Source organism: Coregonus clupeaformis, chromosome 38, assembly GCF_020615455.1.
Source record: "Coregonus clupeaformis isolate EN_2021a chromosome 38, ASM2061545v1, whole genome shotgun sequence".
Lineage (NCBI taxonomy): Eukaryota > Metazoa > Chordata > Actinopteri > Salmoniformes > Salmonidae > Coregonus > Coregonus clupeaformis.
Window position 1 is genome coordinate 2,441,434 of NC_059229.1, and position 20,395 is coordinate 2,461,828.

General features: G+C 42.6%; 1 protein-coding gene across 2 annotated transcripts in view; it reads left to right on the top strand.

Annotated features, from left to right (window-relative positions):
• The window catches only part of mad1l1 (mitotic arrest deficient 1 like 1), a 114,449-nt gene that overhangs the window by 50,243 nt on the left and 43,811 nt on the right, over positions 1 to 20,395 (top strand). The gene's annotated exons all lie outside the window — the stretch shown is intronic.

Genomic DNA, 20,395 nt, shown 5'->3' on the forward strand with positions numbered 1-20,395 from the left:
GAGGAGCCTCTTAAAGAAGAAGTTACAGGTCTGTGAGAGCCAGAAATCTTGCTTGTTTGTAGGTGACCAAATACTTATTTTCCACCATAATTTGCAAATAAATTCATTAAAAATCATACAATGTGATTTTCTGGATTTTTTTTCCTCAATTTGTCTGTCATAGTTGACATGTACCTATGATGAAAATTACAGGCATCTCTCATCTTTTTAAGTGGGAGAACTTGCACAATTGGTGGCTGACTAAATACTTTTTTTCCCCACTGTATAGCCCAGACCTGACCTTCCTAGAATAGGAGTGACTAAACAGGAACGGTGTTTAATATTGTAGCCCCGACCTGAACTTCCTAGAATAGGAGTGACTAAACAGGAACAGTGTTTAATATGTAGCCCAGACCTGACCTTCCTAGAATAGGAGTGACTAAACAGGAACAGTGTTTTATATTGTAGCCCAGACCTTCCTAGAATAGGAGTGATTAAACAGGAACATTGTTTAATATTGTAGCCCCGACCTGAACTTCCTAGAATAGGAGTGACTAAACAGGAACAGTGTTTTATATTGTAGCCCAGACCTGACCTTCCTAGAATAGGAGTGACTAAACAGGAACAGTGTTTTTTAATATATAGCCCAGACCTGACCTCCCTAGAATAGGAGTGACTAAACAGGAACAGTGTTTAATATTGTAGCCCAGACCTGACCTTCCTAGAATAGGAGTGACTAAACAGGAACAGTGTTTTATATTGTAGCCCAGACCTGACCTTCCTAGAATAGGAGTGACTAAACAGGAACAGTGTTTTATATTGTAGCCCAGACCTTCCTAGAATAGGAGTGACTAAACAGGAACAGTGTTTTATATTGTAGCCCAGACCTTCCTAGAATAGGAGTGATTAAACAGGAACAGTGTTTAATATTGTAGCCCCGACCTGAACTTCCTAGAATAGGAGTGACTAAACAGGAACAGTGTTTTATATTGTAGCCCAGACCTTCCTAGAATAGGAGTGATTAAACAGGAACAGTGTTTAATATTGTAGCCCCGACCTGAACTTCCTAGAATAGGAGTGACTAAACAGGAACAGTGTTTTTTAATATATAGCCCAGACCTGACCTCCCTAGAATAGGAGTGACTAAACAGGAACAGTGTTTAATATTGTAGCCCAGACCTGACCTTCCTAGAATAGGAGTGACTAAACAGGAACAGTGTTTTATATTGTAGCCTAGACCTGACCTTCGTAGAATAGGAGTGACTAAACAGGAACAGTGTTTTATATTGTAGCCCAGACCTTCCTAGAATAGGAGTGACTAAACAGGAACAGTGTTTTATATTGTAGCCCAGACCTTCCTAGAATAGGAGTGATTAAACAGGAACAGTGTTTAATATTGTAGCCCCGACCTGAACTTCCTAGAATAGGAGTGACTAAACAGGAACAGTGTTTTATATTGTAGCCCAGACCTGACCTTCCTAGAATAGTAGTGACTAAACAGGAACAGTGTTTAATATTGTAGCCCCGACCTGACCTTCCTAGAATAGGAGTGACTAAACAGGAACAGTGTTTTATATTGTAGCCCAGACCTGACCTTCCTAGAATAGGAGTGACTAAACAGGAACAGTGTTTTATATTGTAGCCCAGACCTGACCTTCCTAGAATAGGAGTGACTAAACAGGAACAGTGTTTTTTAATATTGTAGCCCAGACCTGACCTTCCTAGAATAGGAGTGACTAAACAGGAACAGTGTTTTTTAATATATAGCCCAGACCTGACCTTCCTAGAATAGGAGTGACTAAACAGGAACGGTGTTTAATATTGTAGCCCCGACCTGAACTTCCTAGAATAGGAGTGACTAAACAGGAACAGTGTTTAATATGTAGCCCAGACCTGACCATCCTAGAATAGGAGTGACTAAACAGGAACAGTGTTTTATATTGTAGCCCAGACCTTCCTAGAATAGGAGTGATTAAACAGGAACAGTGTTTAATATTGTAGCCCCGACCTGAACTTCCTAGAATAGGAGTGACTAAACAGGAACAGTGTTTTATATTGTAGCCCAGACCTGACCTTCCTAGAATAGGAGTGACTAAACAGGAACAGTGTTTTATATTGTAGCCCAGACCTTCCTAGAATAGGAGTGACTAAACAGGAACAGTGTTTTATATTGTAGCCCAGACCTTCCTAGAATAGGAGTGATTAAACAGGAACAGTGTTTAATATTGTAGCCCCGACCTGAACTTCCTAGAATAGGAGTGACTAAACAGGAACAGTGTTTTATATTGTAGCCCAGACCTTCCTAGAATAGGAGTGATTAAACAGGAACAGTGTTTAATATTGTAGCCCCGACCTGAACTTCCTAGAATAGGAGTGACTAAACAGGAACAGTGTTTTTTTAATATATAGCCCAGACCTGACCTCCCTAGAATAGGAGTGACTAAACAGGAACAGTGTTTAATATTGTAGCCCAGACCTGACCTTCCTAGAATAGGAGTGACTAAACAGGAACAGTGTTTTATATTGTAGCCTAGACCTGACCTTCGTAGAATAGGAGTGACTAAACAGGAACAGTGTTTTATATTGTAGCCCAGACCTTCCTAGAATAGGAGTGACTAAACAGGAACAGTGTTTTATATTGTAGCCCAGACCTTCCTAGAATAGGAGTGATTAAACAGGAACAGTGTTTAATATTGTAGCCCCAACCTGAACTTCCTAGAATAGGAGTGACTAAACAGGAACAGTGTTTTATATTGTAGCCCAGACCTGACCTTCCTAGAATAGTAGTGACTAAACAGGAACAGTGTTTAATATTGTAGCCCCGACCTGACCTTCCTAGAATAGGAGTGACTAAACAGGAACAGTGTTTTATATTGTAGCCCAGACCTGACCTTCCTAGAATAGGAGTGACTAAACAGGAACAGTGTTTTATATTGTAGCCCAGACCTGACCTTCCTAGAATAGGAGTGACTAAACAGGAACAGTGTTTTTTATATATAGCCCAGACCTGACCTTCCTAGAATAGGAGTGACTAAACAGGAACGGTGTTTAATATTGTAGCCCCGACCTGAACTTCCTAGAATAGGAGTGACTAAACAGGAACAGTGTTTAATATGTAGCCCAGACCTGACCTTCCTAGAATAGGAGTGACTAAACAGGAACAGTGTTTTATATTGTAGCCCAGACCTTCCTAGAATAGGAGTGATTAAACAGGAACAGTGTTTAATATTGTAGCCCCGACCTGAACTTCCTAGAATAGGAGTGACTAAACAGGAACAGTGTTTTATATTGTAGCCCAGACCTGACCTTCCTAGAATAGGAGTGACTAAACAGGAACAGTGTTTTTTAATATATAGCCCAGACCTGACCTCCCTAGAATAGGAGTGACTAAACAGGAACAGTGTTTAATATTGTAGCCCCGACCTGAACTTCCTAGAATAGGAGTGACTAAACAGGAACAGTGTTTTTTAATATATAGCCCAGACCTGACCTCCCTAGAATAGGAGTGACTAAACAGGAACAGTGTTTAATATTGTAGCCCAGACCTGACCTTCCTAGAATAGGAGTGACTAAACAGGAACAGTGTTTTATATTGTAGCCTAGACCTGACCTTCGTAGAATAGGAGTGACTAAACAGGAACAGTGTTTTATATTGTAGCCCAGACCTTCCTAGAATAGGGAGTGACTAAACAGGAACAGTGTTTTATATTGTAGCCCAGACCTTCCTAGAATAGGAGTGATTAAACAGGAACAGTGTTTAATATTGTAGCCCCGACCTGAACTTCCTAGAATAGGAGTGACTAAACAGGAACAGTGTTTTATATTGTAGCCCAGACCTGACCTTCCTAGAATAGTAGTGACTAAACAGGAACAGTGTTTAATATTGTAGCCCCGACCTGACCTTCCTAGAATAGGAGTGACTAAACAGGAACAGTGTTTTATATTGTAGCCCAGACCTGACCTTCCTAGAATAGGAGTGACTAAACAGGAACAGTGTTTTATATTGTAGCCTAGACCTGACCTTCGTAGAATAGGAGTGACTAAACAGGAACAGTGTTTTATATTGTAGCCCAGACCTTCCTAGAATAGGAGTGACTAAACAGGAACAGTGTTTTATATTGTAGCCCAGACCTTCCTAGAATAGGAGTGACTAAACAGGAACAGTGTTTTATATTGTAGCCCAGACCTTCCTAGAATAGGAGTGATTAAACAGGAACAGTGTTTAATATTGTAGCCCCGACCTGAACTTCCTAGAATAGGGAGTGACTAAACAGGAACAGTGTTTTATATTGTAGCCCAGACCTTCCTAGAATAGGAGTGATTAAACAGGAACAGTGTTTAATATTGTAGCCCCGACCTGAACTTCCTAGAATAGGAGTGACTAAACAGGAACAGTGTTTTTTAATATATAGCCCAGACCTGACCTCCCTAGAATAGGAGTGACTAAACAGGAACAGTGTTTAATATTGTAGCCCAGACCTGACCTTCCTAGAATAGGAGTGACTAAACAGGAACAGTGTTTTATATTGTAGCCTAGACCTGACCTTCGTAGAATAGGAGTGACTAAACAGGAACAGTGTTTTATATTGTAGCCCAGACCTTCCTAGAATAGGAGTGACTAAACAGGAACAGTGTTTTATATTGTAGCCCAGACCTTCCTAGAATAGGAGTGATTAAACAGGAACAGTGTTTAATATTGTAGCCCCAACCTGAACTTCCTAGAATAGGAGTGACTAAACAGGAACAGTGTTTTATATTGTAGCCCAGACCTGACCTTCCTAGAATAGTAGTGACTAAACAGGAACAGTGTTTAATATTGTAGCCCCGACCTGACCTTCCTAGAATAGGAGTGACTAAACAGGAACAGTGTTTTATATTGTAGCCCAGACCTGACCTTCCTAGAATAGGAGTGACTAAACAGGAACAGTGTTTTATATTGTAGCCCAGACCTGACCTTCCTAGAATAGGAGTGACTAAACAGGAACAGTGTTTTTTTATATATAGCCCAGACCTGACCTTCCTAGAATAGGAGTGACTAAACAGGAACGGTGTTTAATATTGTAGCCCCGACCTGAACTTCCTAGAATAGGAGTGACTAAACAGGAACAGTGTTTAATATGTAGCCCAGACCTGACCTTCCTAGAATAGGAGTGACTAAACAGGAACAGTGTTTTATATTGTAGCCCAGACCTTCCTAGAATAGGAGTGATTAAACAGGAACAGTGTTTAATATTGTAGCCCCGACCTGAACTTCCTAGAATAGGAGTGACTAAACAGGAACAGTGTTTTATATTGTAGCCCAGACCTGACCTTCCTAGAATAGGAGTGACTAAACAGGAACAGTGTTTTTTAATATATAGCCCAGACCTGACCTCCCTAGAATAGGAGTGACTAAACAGGAACAGTGTTTAATATTGTAGCCCCGACCTGAACTTCCTAGAATAGGAGTGACTAAACAGGAACAGTGTTTTTTAATATATAGCCCAGACCTGACCTCCCTAGAATAGGAGTGACTAAACAGGAACAGTGTTTAATATTGTAGCCCAGACCTGACCTTCCTAGAATAGGAGTGACTAAACAGGAACAGTGTTTTATATTGTAGCCCAGACCTTCCTAGAATAGGAGTGACTAAACAGGAACAGTGTTTTATATTGTAGCCCAGACCTTCCTAGAATAGGAGTGATTAAACAGGAACAGTGTTTAATATTGTAGCCCCCGACCTGAACTTCCTAGAATAGGAGTGACTAAACAGGAACAGTGTTTTATATTGTAGCCCAGACCTGACCTTCCTAGAATAGTAGTGACTAAACAGGAACAGTGTTTAATATTGTAGCCCCGACCTGACCTTCCTAGAATAGGAGTGACTAAACAGGAACAGTGTTTTATATTGTAGCCCAGACCTGACCTTCCTAGAATAGGAGTGACTAAACAGGAACAGTGTTTTATATTGTAGCCCAGACCTGACCTTCCTAGAATAGGAGTGACTAAACAGGAACAGTGTTTTTTAATATTGTAGCCCAGACCTGACCTTCTGTTACGAACCCCGTGGCTCTAGGGTTTGGGAAAAAGGGCTGAGCAGGACCCAAGAAATGAAACAATAGTGTAAAACCCCCTAAACTGATCTAGCCTGCCTGAAGAACCGCTAGGCTACTGCTACCATACAAAAATACAGTGGGTGGTCCGCTCAGGTCTAACTGGTGTTTATAGACAGATTTCTTCCTACGGGTAATGTACGCCCAAGGGCAACTAGCTTAAACCCCCCTTTTCCCAAAAAAAACCACACAAAACTACTAAACAGGGTACTCAGCAATTAAATAAGTACACAGGATACAACAGTATCCACACTCAGGTAAAGAAATATATTCTAATAATGTTACCAATAGGGTAACCAACAACTTAGTGCGTACACAACACACAGGACACCACCGTGTCCATACTCACATATGGCAAAAGGTCTCTCTCTCTCAACAAACACAAGTCTGGTTTTTATAAAATGGGTTGTGTGATTGAACAAACGAATAACAGGTGGTGCAATAAACAGGAATGTTCACTGATTGGTCCAATCAGCAGACACCTCAACGACCACCAATCAGGAACATACAGGACACCTGTGATTAGGGCAGAAAGAGTAGGAACACACAAAAACACAGGATACCTGTATCCGTAACACTCCCACCCTTAAAAGAGCAAACCACAATGGTTTGCGACACGTACCATCACAACACCCAAATTCACAAATCATCCTATCGGGATAACAAAAAAAACCTAGATCATCAAACACGAGACAAAGCTTCTGCCAACACATTATCCAACCCCTCTTCGCAGAGGAATGGCCTCTGGGTACCTGGTGGCCACACACATAATTGTCAACATAAACTGGTTACCAGATTTTGTTTTTGGTAATGGTCCAACACAATCAACCATCACATGTTCGAATGGTTCACCTATGGCCGGTATGGGACAAAGAGGCGCGGGGGAAATAACCTGGTTCGGTTTCCCAACTACTTGACAGGTGTGGCAAGTCCGACAGAACTGAGCCACATCTTGTTTTAAACCAGGCCAAAAGAAATGTCGCAAAACACGATCATAAGTCTTGGTGACTCCCAGATGTCCGGACCACTGGTGATCATGAGCGAGGGATAACACATTTTGTCGAAAGGCTGTAGGAATCACTACTTGGTAAACAGCATTCCAATCTCCGCCAGCGTCAACATGGGATGTCCATTTACGCATGAGGAGATTACCATCAATGAAGTATGCCATGTTTTTCTTCTTTAGCTCGTCTTTTGAGACAACACTAGAAAAACAGTTAGCCAGGCTAATGTCAACCTGTTGGTTAGCGATCAGCTGCTCACGAGTAACTGGTAACTGTATTGCTTCAGCAACAAGTTCCACATCCTTCCTCCTTTCTCTGGGCTGTTGGTCAGACTGCACCAGCTTACCAGAGGTAGCACCCGAACTATCCTCTGGGTCACACTCTCTGAAAAGAATCGTGTCTGACAAATCTACCACTTCACCCACTTGTCGGGCTTGAGCACGTGTGACAGCACAAGCGGGGAACACATCTGGATAACCCTGTGCCAGCTCCTCGGAGAGAGACTGGTCACTTTTATCCATTACCTCCAATACGGGTATTACCTTTCCTCCGGCAATATCGTTGCCCATTATAAATGTCACACCTTTTACTGGCAACATAGGACGTACGCCCACTCTGAACAATCCACTGACTAACTCAGAGTGTACGTTCACAAAGTGCAATGGCACTGGAACGAAACCCATTTCAATTCCTTGTACTAACACACTGGAACCACAATATGTATTACTGGACAAGGGCAACACATCAGCTAGTATGAACGACTGCGCCGCACCAGTATCTCTGAGGATTCTAACTGGACGCTGAGACGCTTCATCATCTGATATAGAAACAAACCCCTCAAAAATGAACGGTTCATAACTGTGATCTGGGACAGGGACTTTCAAACCACATTCACTATGAGGCTTCTGTCTTGATTCCGGCCCTACAACCGTACGAATCAGCCCAACACCCGTTGGTGGCCTGGCGTGCTGAGTCATCCCCGGCTTGCGTTTAAGCAAAAAGCAATCACTAACCAAATGTCCCACCTTATGACAATAGAAACAGTGACGCACATCTTTTGGGCGTGCTGGATGTACTGCTGGTCGACTAGGACTAAAAGTTAGCAACTCCGCAGCCCTGCTCTCCGTACGAGCCGAAAACACGCTCTTATGCGTCAACACAAACTTCGTCTGCCAATACAGACGCTTCCCGACAGTGAGGATACTTTCTGTTCGTTCAGATAAACTACAATGCGTTCCGGTAAGCAATTTTTAAACTCTTCTAACAAGATTAACTCCCGTAGAGAGGTAAAATCAGTTACCTTACTAGCACTGTGCCATTTGTCAAACAGATTTCCTTTGTCTCTAGCAAACTCCACATAAGTCTGAGTAGGAGACTTTTTATGAGACCTAAATCTCTGTCGATATGCCTCAGGAACAAGCTCATAGGCACGAAGAACAGTAGCTTTGACCACCTCATAATTCAAACTGTCTTCAAGAGGTAGCGCTGCCAGAACCTCTTGGGCTTTACCTGTTAGCTTACACTGAAGTAATAGGCACCATACCTCGTCGGGCCATTTCAATGCTACCGCTATACGCTCAAACACACTGAAATAGGAATCAACCTCTGACTCCCTAAACACAGGTACCAAGGTGATCTGTCTACTAATATCAAATGTAGCAGACGACACCGCTGGTGAGGCTGGCTCACTAGCAGGCCTAGTATTAGCAGAGACTAACCTCGCTGTTTCTGCCTCTAGCTCCATTTTACGCATCTCCAGTTCCATCTTACGCGTCTCCAGTTCTTGATCAAGCCTACGCGTCTCCAGTTCCATCTTACGCGTCTCCTGTTCTGCCTCTAGCTTACGCGTCTCCTGTTCTGCCTCTAGTTCCATTTTACGGATCTCCAGCTTGTCTTGCCTGATGTGTGCCCGCTCTTCCGCCTCCATTTGGAGCCGCGTCGAGCGGACATCGATCCTGGCATCACTGTCAGTCAGTGGGGAGAGTGGGTCATAACGGGGCAATGTGGCTGGAGCCTTAGCCTCGTCCTCAGACACTGATGGGCTTACAGAAACAGCAACCACATCCCCTACAGGAGCAGCAGACTCAGGCGGCGGTAACTCAAGCACTCGCTCGTTTAACAATATCGCTAACACTACTTCCCTAACTTCTGCTTTCACTAAACCCCTCGGTATGGGTACAGAAAAGTGGTCAGCCAAAGCCTGTAGATCCACTCTACGGCAATTATCAAAAACCTCCCACGTAGGGTTTTCCAAAAATGCCTCCAACTCAAAAGTAGCCATCCTACTAGCAACACGAGCCGTCGACTACTGAACACACAAAAAAAACAGGTAGTTACAGCTGCTAAGCTCAACACCGAACCAGACACTAACTAATTTACATGAGTAGCATGGGATAGATAGGATCCCAGACGAGCCCCCACTTTATGTTACGAACCCCGTGGCTCTAAACATCTAGGGTGGATGGACATGAGACCCGTAACATAAATTCATGTAAATTATAAGTGTGGCATGGAATAGTGAGAACAAATAAGACACAACTACCATGAACTACCGTCAAACACAAAGTGTTTATTTATGAACACACGGTAAGGGTTTGGGAAAAAGGGCTGAGCAGGACCCAAGAAATGAAACAATAGTGTAAAACCCCCTAAACTGATCTAGCCTGCCTGAAGAACCGCTAGGCTACTGCTACCATACAAAAATACAGTGGGTGGTCCGCTCAGGTCTAACTGGTGTTTATAGACAGATTTCTTCCTACGGGTAATGTACGCCCAAGGGCAACTAGCTTAAACCCCCCTTTTCCCAAAAAAAAACACACAAAACTACTAAACAGGGTACTCAGCAATTAAATAAGTACACAGGATACAACAGTATCCACACTCAGGTAAAGAAATATATTCTAATAATGTTACCAATAGGGTAACCAACAACTTAGTGCGTACACAACACACAGGACACCACCGTGTCCATACTCACATATGGCAAAATGTCTCTCTCTCTCAACAAACACAAGTCTGGTTTTTATAAAATGGGTTGTGTGATTGAACAAACGAATAACAGGTGGTGCAATAAACAGGAATGTTCACTGATTGGTCCAATCAGCAGACACCTCAACGACCACCAATCAGGAACATACAGGACACCTGTGATTAGGGCAGAAAGAGTAGGAACACACAAAAACACAGGATACCTGTATCCGTAACACCTTCCTAGAATAGGAGTGACTAAACAGGAACAGTGTTTTTTAATATATAGCCCAGACCTGACCTTCCTAGAATAGGAGTGACTAAACAGGAACGGTGTTTAATATTGTAGCCCCGACCTGAACTTCCTAGAATAGGAGTGACTAAACAGGAACAGTGTTTAATATGTAGCCCAGACCTGACCTTCCTAGAATAGGAGTGACTAAACAGGAACAGTGTTTTATATTGTAGCCCAGACCTTCCTAGAATAGGAGTGATTAAACAGGAACAGTGTTTAATATTGTAGCCCGACCTGAACTTCCTAGAATAGGAGTGACTAAACAGGAACAGTGTTTTATATTGTAGCCCAGACCTGACCTTCCTAGAATAGGAGTGACTAAACAGGAACAGTGTTTTTTAATATATAGCCCAGACCTGACCTCCCTAGAATAGGAGTGACTAAACAGGAACAGTGTTTAATATTGTAGCCCCGACCTGAACTTCCTAGAATAGGAGTGACTAAACAGGAACAGTGTTTTTAATATATAGCCCAGACCTGACCTCCCTAGAATAGGAGTGACTAAACAGGAACAGTGTTTAATATTGTAGCCCAGACCTGACCTTCCTAGAATAGGAGTGACTAAACAGGAACAGTGTTTTATATTGTAGCCTAGACCTGACCTTCGTAGAATAGGAGTGACTAAACAGGAACAGTGTTTTATATTGTAGCCCAGACCTTCCTAGAATAGGAGTGACTAAACAGGAACAGTGTTTTATATTGTAGCCCAGACCTTCCTAGAATAGGAGTGATTAAACAGGAACAGTGTTTAATATTGTAGCCCCGACCTGAACTTCCTAGAATAGGAGTGACTAAACAAGAACAGTGTTTTATATTGTAGCCCAGACCTGACCTTCCTAGAATAGTAGTGACTAAACAGGAACAGTGTTTAATATTGTAGCCCCGACCTGACCTTCCTAGAATAGGAGTGACTAAACAGGAACAGTGTTTTATATTGTAGCCCAGACCTGACCTTCCTAGAATAGGAGTGACTAAACAGGAACAGTGTTTTATATTGTAGCCCAGACCTGACCTTCCTAGAATAGGAGTGACTAAACAGGAACAGTGTTTTTTTATATTGTAGCCCAGACCTGACCTTCCTAGAATAGGAGTGACTAAACAGGAACAGTGTTTTTTAATATATAGCCCAGACCTGACCTTCCTAGAATAGGAGTGACTAAACAGGAACGGTGTTTAATATTGTAGCCCCGACCTGAACTTCCTAGAATAGGAGTGACTAAACAGGAACAGTGTTTAATATGTAGCCCAGACCTGACCTTCCTAGAATAGGAGTGACTAAACAGGAACAGTGTTTTATATTGTAGCCCAGACCTTCCTAGAATAGGAGTGATTAAACAGGAACAGTGTTTAATATTGTAGCCCCGACCTGAACTTCCTAGAATAGGAGTGACTAAACAGGAACAGTGTTTTATATTGTAGCCCAGACCTGACCTTCCTAGAATAGGAGTGACTAAACAGGAACAGTGTTTTTAATATATAGCCCAGACCTGACCTCCCTAGAATAGGAGTGACTAAACAGGAACAGTGTTTAATATTGTAGCCCAGACCTGACCTTCCTAGAATAGGAGTGACTAAACAGGAACAGTGTTTTATATTGTAGCCCAGACCTGACCTTCCTAGAATAGGAGTGACTAAACAGGAACAGTGTTTTATATTGTAGCCCAGACCTTCCTAGAATAGGAGTGACTAAACAGGAACAGTGTTTTATATTGTAGCCCAGACCTTCCTAGAATAGGAGTGATTAAACAGGAACAGTGTTTAATATTGTAGCCCCGACCTGAACTTCCTAGAATAGGAGTGATTAAACAGGAACAGTGTTTAATATTGTAGCCCCGACCTGAACTTCCTAGAATAGGAGTGACTAAACAGGAACAGTGTTTTATATTGTAGCCCAGACCTGACCTTCCTAGAATAGGAGTGACTAAACAGGAACAGTGTTTTATATTGTAGCCCAGACCTGACCTTCCTAGAATAGGAGTGACTAAACAGGAACAGTGTTTTTTAATATTGTAGCCCAGACCTGACCTTCCTAGAATAGGAGTGACTAAACAGGAACAGTGTTTTATATTGTAGCCCAGACCTGACCTTCCTAGAATAGGAGTGACTAAACAGGAACAGTGTTTTATATTGTAGCCCAGACCTGACCTTCCTAGAATAGGAGTGACTAAACAGGAACAGTGTTTTTTAATATTGTAGCCCAGACCTGACCTTCCTAGAATAGGAGTGACTAAACAGGAACAGTGTTTTTTAATATATAGCCCAGACCTGACCTTCCTAGAATAGGAGTGACTAAACAGGAACGGTGTTTAATATTGTAGCCCCGACCTGAACTTCCTAGAATAGGAGTGACTAAACAGGAACAGTGTTTAATATGTAGCCCAGACCTGACCTTCCTAGAATAGGAGTGACTAAACAGGAACAGTGTTTTATATTGTAGCCCAGACCTTCCTAGAATAGGAGTGATTAAACAGGAACAGTGTTTAATATTGTAGCCCCGACCTGAACTTCCTAGAATAGGAGTGACTAAACAGGAACAGTGTTTTATATTGTAGCCCAGACCTGACCTTCCTAGAATAGGAGTGACTAAACAGGAACAGTGTTTTTTAATATATAGCCCAGACCTGACCTCCCTAGAATAGGAGTGACTAAACAGGAACAGTGTTTAATATTGTAGCCCAGACCTGACCTTCCTAGAATAGGAGTGACTAAACAGGAACAGTGTTTTATATTGTAGCCCAGACCTGACCTTCCTAGAATAGGAGTGACTAAACAGGAACAGTGTTTTATATTGTAGCCCAGACCTTCCTAGAATAGGAGTGACTAAACAGGAACAGTGTTTAATATTGTAGCCCCGACCTGAACTTCCTAGAATAGGAGTGACTAAACAGGAACAGTGTTTTTTAATATATAGCCCAGACCTGACCTCCCTAGAATAGGAGTGACTAAACAGGAACAGTGTTTAATATTGTAGCCCAGACCTGACCTTTCTAGAATAGGAGTGACTAAACAGGAACAGTGTTTTATATTGTAGCCCAGACCTTCCTAGAATAGGAGTGACTAAACAGGAACAGTGTTTTATATTGTAGCCCAGACCTTCCTAGAATAAGAGTGATTAAACAGGAACAGTGTTTAATATTGTAGCCCCGACCTGAACTTCCTAGAATAGGAGTGACTAAACAGGAACAGTGTTTTATATTGTAGCCCAGACCTGACCTTCCTAGAATAGTAGTGACTAAACAGGAACAGTGTTTAATATTGTAGCCCCGACCTGACCTTCCTAGAATAGGAGTGACTAAACAGGAACAGTGTTTTATATTGTAGCCCAGACCTGACCTTCCTAGAATAGGAGTGACTAAACAGGAACAGTGGCGGCTCCTGAAAAAATTCTCAGGAGGGGCAATTTTTCTGATGATTTAGGTGACCTACACACGTGCACGAGTCCGTGCACGCGATTCCAGATATCTTTACCTCTGAATAAACTGCCTTTATTATACCATATCCACCCTGTCCCAAGTCTCTACTTGGTCTCAGTTCTCCAGTAAACTTGTGATTATCAACAGTACACAACGGTAACAAACAATTGGGGGAACTCACGGGGCAGATAGTAACCACTTAAAAGGAAGCGATTCCCAAACCTTCCATAACAAAGCCATCACCTACAGAGAGATGAACTTGGAGAAGAGTCCCCTAAGTAAGCTTGTCCTGGGCCTCTGTTCACAAACACAAACAGACCCCACACAGCCCCAGGACAACAACAACAACAACAACAACAACAACAACACAATTAGACCCAACCAAATCATGAGAAAACAAAAAGAGAATTACTTGACACATTGGAAAGAACAAACAAAAAAACAGAGCAAACTAGAATGCTATTTGGCCCTAAACAGAGAGTACACAGTGGCAGAATACCTGACCACTGTGACTGACCCAAACTTAATGAACGCTTTGACTATGTACAGACTCAGTGACCATAGCCTTGCTATTGAGAAAGGCCGCCGTAGGCAGACCTGGCTCTCAAGAGAAGACAGGCTATGTGCACACTGCCCACAAAATGAGGTGGAAACTGAGCTGCACTTCCTAACCTCCTGCCAAATGTATGACCATATTAGAGACACATATTTCCCTCAGATTACAGCGATCCACAAAGAATTCGAAAACAAACCCAATTTTGATAAACTCCCTTATCTACTGGGTGAAAAACCACAGTGTGCCATCACAGCTGCAAGATTTGTGACCTGTTGCCACAAGAAAAGGGCAACCAGTGAAGAACAAACACCATTGTAAATACAACCCATATTTATGTTTTATTTATTTTCCCATTTGTACTTTAACTATTTGCACATTGTAACAACACTGTATATATACATAATATGACATTTGAAATGTCTTTATTATTTTGAAACTTCTGAGTGTAATGTTTACTGTTAATATTTATTGTTTATTTCACTTTTGTTTACTATCTACTTCCCTTGCTTTGGCAATGTTAACACACGTTTCCCATGCCAATAAAGCCCTTAAATTGAATTGAATTGATAGTAAGGTCGCAATGACACAGAAAGCAGTTCAATGTCGGGGTACAGAGTCGCTCTCTTACCAGGATCGCGGTCCGCTCTGACCAGGGTGAAGGTGGCCGGCTCCACTTCTCTGTCCGGGACTCATCCAGCCAAGTCTCCCAGCTGTATTGGGATTCAGCTGCCAGCAGCGTTTTCATTATTTAGTCCGTTCGTAGCGGGTATGTACACGATCAACAAGATCAGTCCAAAACCAACCACTGGAAATCCATGGTTGGCAGAATGTTTGTAAACTAAGTCTACAAATTAAAAACATAAAATAACGCCGCACTGCAGGTCGCAACAGAGACGCTTCTAGCCGCCATTGTCTTAGTTACGTTCAACGTTACGTCACGTATGACTAAAGCGCGTATGTGCAAGCCCACAGACACCCATAGAGAATGTATTGAAAGCTTTGAAATGTGAAAAAAATAGATTTTACATGACAGGCTATGAGAGACTTCTGGGCGATTTTCAACTTGACTGAAATCGCCCCAAAAACGGGCGGGGCCATTTGAAGCACGACTTTAGCCTGATTTGACATTTAGTGGCTGGCAGATCAGACGTGAACACTGATAACTGCTGTTGCCGTGATATAATTGATTAGAAAAAAAATCCCTTCCTTTTCCCGTTTGGCAGTGCGTCGCCCATATCGCCCTATTGAACAAGCCGTCCCTGAACAGGAACAGTGTTTTATATTGTAGCCCAGACCTGACCTTCCTAGAATAGGAGTGACTAAACAGGAACAGTGTTTAATATTGTAGTCCAGACCTGACCTTCCTAGAATAGGAGTGACTAAACAGGAACAGTGTTTTATATTGTAGCCCAGACCTGACCTTCCTAGAATAGGAGTGACTAAACAGGAACAGTGTTTTTTAATATATAGCCCAGACCTGACCTCCCTAGAATAGGAGTGACTAAACAGGAGCAGTGTTTAATATTGTAGCCCAGACCTGACCTTCCTAGAATAGGAGTGACTAAACAGGAACAGTGTTTTATATTGTAGCCCAGACCTGACCTTCCTAGAATAGGAGTGACTAAACAGGAACAGTGTTTTATATTGTAGCCCAGGCCTTCCTAGAATAGGAGTGACTAAACAGGAACAGTGTTTTATATTGTAGCCCAGACCTTCCTAGAATAGGAGTGATTAAACAGGAACAGTGTTTAATATTGTAGCCCCGACCTGAACTTCCTAGAATAGGAGTGACTAAACAGGAACAGTGTTTTTATATTGTAGCCCAGACCTTCCTAGAATAGGAGTGATTAAACAGGAACAGTGTTTAATATTGTAGCCCCGACCTGAACTTCCTAGAATAGGAGTGACTAAACAGGAACAGTGTTTTATATTGTAGCCCAGACCTGACCTTCCTAGAATAGGAGTGACTAAACAGGAACAGTGTTTTATATTGTAGCCCAGACCTTCCTAGAATAGGAGTGATTAAACAGGAACAGTGTTTAATATTGTAGCCCCGACCTGAACTTCCTAGAATAGGAGTGACTAAACACGAACAGTGTTTTATATTGTAGCCCAGACCTTCCTAGAATAGGAGTGATTAAACAGGAACAGTGTTTAATATTGTAGCCCCGACCTGAACTTCCTAGAATAGGAGTGACTAAACAGGAACAGTGTTTTTTAATATATAGCCCAGACCTGACCTCCCTAGAATAGGAGTGACTAAACAGGAACAGTGTTTAATATTGTAGCCCAGACCTGACCTTCCTAGAATAGGAGTGACTAAACAGGAACAGTGTTTTATATTGTAGCCCAGACCTGACCTTCCTAGAATAGGAGTGACTAAACAGGAACAGTGTTTTATATTGTAGCCCAGACCTTCCTAGAATAGGAGTGACTAAACAGGAACAGTGTTTTATATTGTAGCCCAGACCTTCCTAGAATAGGAGTGATTAAACAGGAACAGTGTTTAATATTGTAGCCCCGACGTGAACTTCCTAGAATAGGAGTGACTAAACAGGAACAGTGTTTTATATTGTAGCCCAGACCTGACCTTCCTAGAATAGTAGTGACTAAACAGGAACAGTGTTTAATATTGTAGCCCAGACCTGACCTTCCTAGAATAGGAGTGACTAAACAGGAACAGTGTTTTATATTGTAGCCCAGACCTGACCTTCCTAGAATAGGAGTGACTAAACAGGAACAGTGTTTAATATTGTAGTCCAGACCTGACCTTCCTAGAATAGGAGTGACTAAACAGGAACAGTGTTTTATATTGTAGCCCAGACCTGACCTTCCTAGAATAGGAGTGACTAAACAGGAACAGTGTTTTATATTGTAGCCCAGACCTTCCTAGAATAGGAGTGATTAAACAGGAACAGTGTTTAATATTGTAGCCCCGACCTGAACTTCCTAGAATAGGAGTGACTAAACACGAACAGTGTTTTATATTGTAGCCCAGACCTTCCTAGAATAGGAGTGATTAAACAGGAACAGTGTTTAATATTGTAGCCCCGACCTGAACTTCCTAGAATAGGAGTGACTAAACAGGAACAGTGTTTTTTAATATATAGCCCAGACCTGACCTCCCTAGAATAGGAGTGACTAAACAGGAACATTGTTTAATATTGTAGCCCAGACCTGACCTTCCTAGAATAGGAGTGACTAAACAGGAACAGTGTTTTATATTGTAGCCCAGACCTGACCTTCCTAGAATAGGAGTGACTAAACAGGAACAGTGTTTTATATTGTAGCCCAGACCTTCCTAGAATAGGAGTGACTAAACAGGAACAGTGTTTTATATTGTAGCCCAGACCTTCCTAGAATAGGAGTGATTAAACAGGAACAGTGTTTAATATTGTAGCCCCGACCTGAACTTCCTAGAATAGGAGTGACTAAACAGGAACAGTGTTTTATATTGTAGCCCAGACCTGACCTTCCTAGAATAGGAGTGACTAAACAGGAACAGTGTTTTATATTGTAGCCCAGACCTGACCTTCCTAGAATAGGAGTGACTAAACAGGAACAGTGTTTAATATTGTAGTCCAGACCTGACCTTCCTAGAATAGGAGTGACTAAACAGGAACAGTGTTTTACATTGTAGCCCAGACCTGACCTTCCTAGAATAGGAGTGACTAAACAGGAACAGTGTGTTGTTATATTTTAGATGATTCACCCTCTTAGCGATGCCCCTCTCCTCTCTTCTCTCCTCTCCTCTTCTCTGTCTGTACATATTATTTAATGGGTCAGGCTAGGGTTAAATGTGCGTGCGTCTCTGTGTGCGTGTATCACTGCCCTTATTCCTGTCAGTCTCATGGTTTTCTTCTCCTTCCTGAGGAAGTCTGCTCCTTAGGTAATGTCCCTGTTTAAAAGAGAAAGAAATGGGAAGTCCGTCCATCCTGTGCCTCTTCTGTCTCTGTGTTTAGTGTGTGTGAATATTCTATCACTGTTTTTAGTCAATCTGTGTCCGGCTTGGATAAACTAGGAAGTTCCACTTCACACACTAAGTTTAGAAACTAGGGGAAGGAGAGTCGTGTGCTTGACCGGGCAGGAACACACCGGTACTGGGTTCCGGAACCTTATAGAATACTGGCTTAAAATTATATCAAAGCGTTCCGGCTCTTAAATATAAATAGTACCGGCATCTGGTTCAGTCCTCTTCAAGCACTGGTCAGTGTGGTTGAGTGGTCACACACCGTCATTACTACAGGTGTATACCTACACACACACACACACACACACACACACACACACACACACACACACACACACACACACACACACACCGTCATCACTACAGGTGTATACCTACACACACACACACACACACACACACACACCGTCACCACTACAGGTGTATACCTACACACACACACACACACACACACACACACACACCGTCACCACTACAGGTGTATACCTACACACACACACACACACACACACACACACACACACACACACCGTCATCACTACAGGTGTATACCTACACACACACACACACACACACACACACACACACACACACACACACACACACACACACACACACACACACACACACACCGTCATCACTACAGGTGTATACCTACACACACACACACACACACACACACACACACACGTCATCACTACAGGTGTATACCTACACACACACACACACACACACACACACACACACACACACACACACACACACACACACACACAAATCATCACTACAGGTGTATACCTACACACACACACACAAAACAAAATCATCACTACAGGTGTATACCTACACACACACACCACACACACACACACACACACACACACACACACCATCATCACTACAGGTGTATACCTACACACACACACACACACACACACACACACACACACACACACACACACACACATCATCACTACAGGTGTATACCTACACACACACACACCATCATGACTACAGGTGTATACCTACACACACACACACACACACACACACACACACACACACACACACACACACACACGTCATCACTACAGGTGTATACCTACACACACACACACACGTCATCACTACAGGTGTATACCTACACACACACACACACACACACACACCGTCATCACTACAGGTGTATACCTACACACACACACACCGTCATCACTACAGGTGTATACCTACACACACACACACACACACACACACACACAGTCATCACTACAGGTGTATACCTACACACACACACACACACACACACAACCGTCATCACTACAGGTGTATACCTACACACACACACACACACACACACACCGTCATCACTACAGGTGTATACCTACACACACACACACACACACACACACACACACACACACACACACACACCGTCATCACTACAGGTGTATACCTACACACACACACACCGTCATCACTACAGGTGTATACCTACACACACACACACACACACACACACACACACACACACACACACACACCGTCATCACTACAGGTGTATACCTACACACACACACACACACCATCATCACTACAGGTGTATACCTACACACACACACACACACACACACACACACACACACACACACACACACACATCATCACTACAGGTGTATACTACACACACACACACACACACACACACACACACACACACATCATCACTACAGGTGTATACCTACATACACACACACACACACACACACACACACACACACACACACACACACCATCATCACTACAGGTGTATACCTACACACACACACACACACACACCATCATCACTACAGGTGTATACCTACACACACACACACACACACACACACACCATCATCACTACAGGTGTATACCTACACACACACACACACACACACACACACACCATCATCACTACAGGTGTATACCTACACACACACACACACACCGTCATCACTACAGGTGTATACCTACACACACACACACACACACACACACACACACACACACACACCATCATCACTACAGGTGTATATGTACATACGAAAGTCAAAAAGCATAAATTCTCTACTTCTCTTTG